We start from the raw sequence: 2,765 nt of genomic DNA, 5'->3' as shown, positions 1-2,765 counted from the left end.
CTCACCGGCAAGTGTACCAGGTCGCATCAAGTAGTAATTACTCACATGAGTGAGGTCGATCCCACAGGGATTGATGGATTGAGCAATTTTAGTTAGATGGTTGATTTAGTTAAGCAGACAGTTGATGATTTGAGTGAATTGTAACCAACAGAAGCTAAATTGCATGAAACTAAAAGGGAGAGGGAGAATTGACAGTAAATTAAAGAGCAGAAGAAGTAAAATTGTAACACCCTCACTATCAGAAGTCACGCTTCCGGCTACGCCACTCTGATAGCAAGAAGTATTACGACTACTTTACATACTAAATACTAAAATAGGAGCCTGTGACTCGACACTGTATCGTTGATTTCTTCGAAAACCGGAAATAAATACTTTATCTTAGCAAAAATACAAGCAGGCATAGATTCATATACAAAACTCCTTACATAATAACTCATAATATAATATACATATAAAACATACAACTCCTACCCCTCTTACAAATTTGTAATAACAAAGACGAGGGAAAAAAATAATCTAATTAATACAACAATATATAAACCAAACGCAGTATAACGCTCCTTAATGCCTCTTCATCTGGTTCCTGAAAAGGTAAAGCTGTAGAGGGGTGAGAACCTAACCACACGGTCTCACCACGGAATTTCAAAGTTGTCATAAAAAGATATTTTATAAGAAAATTGTTTTCAAACTCAGTGATTATCATTGCCTTATGAATCTTTTAAAAACTAATAGGTAATTGTTCAAAACCTTTTCAAAGAAACAATGTTTAATCTTTCAGAAATCCGAAACCTTTCCTTTCTTATAAGAAACTTTCAATCAGAAACCAACCACGCAATCAAACAACACAATCATTAATATAGCACCAAAGTTCAATATCAAATGTAGCACGCCAGGACAAACACAGGCAAGGCAGACAAGAAAAGTACAAGTAGGCAGCAGTTACAGCAAATAGTCCAAGTAGCAGTTACGAACAGTTTAGCAATTAGGCAAACCAAAACAAGTTCAAACTCAAGCAAAGCATACAAATGCATATGATGCATGCCTGTCCTATGGCTGATGAGGCTCATCTGTCGGTTATCCAGCCAACCCGACAAGTCTGAATTGTACTTAGACTGTCCCCCGACGTGCATCCCCAAGAGTCTATGCATAGCTTTTTCTCAAATAATCAATATTACTCAATGGGGGTAACATTCCCGGGAATTTATATAGTGCCCGGTCACACACTTACATCGTAGGGTCAACAGAGTATCGAGTTTTCAACCTGGTACACGTGGTGGCAAGCCACGGTACTTAATCCAGGGAACCTCGTATCTCAGATATTTCAAATTCATAAGCCATATTTCAAAGATCTTATCTCAACATTCTTAACATCATAATCATTCATCAATCCAAATCTCATTTCCAACTTCATTCAAAAACCATATTTCAAGGAAAATCCTCATCAATTCTCTTCATCCTTCTTTCCATCCCATTCATTAATAGTCCTAATTCAAAACATAATTCTTTCTTTGATAAATAAATCAATCTTGAAGCATAGAACGTTTAAAAAAACAAATCTTTTTATTTAACTACTTCAAATAAAGCTTCTAATTTTATAAAATTTCGGCAGCATTTCCTTTAAAACTCGAACACTGCCACCCTTTTCGGGTCCCATCCAAACATTTCTCAAATCCTTTCTCAACCATTTCCAAATCTCAACACTTTCCAAAATTCAACCAATTCCATTATCAAAGTATTTTACAAATCAGACCAATTCCAATAATGAAACTCTTTTTAAAGTCAAACCAGCTCAAGTATTAAATTATTTATAAAATCAGACCGACTCAAAATCAAACCGGTTTAACTTCAAACCAAGAAAAACCACTTTTCATAATAATCAAGTAAATAACTTTCCAAATCCATTTCTTATCAACAACCGTATTTCACTCAAGCAATCAAGCACCCAATAATCCAATCCAACAATCCATTACATCCACAAGACAAATATAATCACATAAATATATCTTTTTGCATCAATATCTATTTATTACAACTCTGTAATGTAAATTAGATTTTAAGAAAAACCCCTACCTCGATTTAGTCAAAGCTCAGTAGTTAGACTCATCAATTCCTCTTTTGTTTATTTTCAATTTTACAGCAGCAGCAGCAACCTTGTTTATTTTCAGACAATATCAACAGTGGCATCAAGAATCGCGGCAACAACACTTTTCTGACATAAATTGGAATTTAAAGCGAAATTGATATTGAGTGGAACAGAACGAAATTAGTAATGGAACATTTACGATAAATTGAAATAGAATCAAATAACCTCACCACGAGAAACAAAGCAGCAGTGACCCTCTGAACCGATCAGGCGGCAGCTCCGGCACTCCCCGAAGCTCCGGTGGTTCAATAACAACCTTAATTTCGGCACGCAAATACCAGAACCCAAACCTGCGGTACCAGCATCTCAGAATCTCCAACAGATTACAACGGAACATTGATTTCAAGAAGTTTCAGAAACAAAGTGCTTACCAAGAAGACAGGGGTTCCGGCGGTAGTTTCCAACATACACAGGCTTCAAAGGCGGTTTTCGGTGGCAGCAGCGCTCTCCGGCGGCAGAGGCGCGGTCAGAAGTCGCGGCCAGAAGCTTCGGAGGTGGCGGATTTGATGAGGATGGCCGGCGATAGGAGCGGCAACTGTGCGCGGTGGTTGGACAGGTCCCGATCCTCCCTTCCTCCCAGATCTCTCTCCTCTGCCTCACCCATGGACGACGGCGCTGACAG

The sequence above is a fragment of the Arachis hypogaea genome, chromosome 18 (genome assembly GCF_003086295.3).
Source record: "Arachis hypogaea cultivar Tifrunner chromosome 18, arahy.Tifrunner.gnm2.J5K5, whole genome shotgun sequence".
In the NCBI taxonomy this organism is placed as follows: Eukaryota; Viridiplantae; Streptophyta; class Magnoliopsida; order Fabales; family Fabaceae; genus Arachis; species Arachis hypogaea.
Note: the sequence above shows the minus strand (reverse complement) of the source record.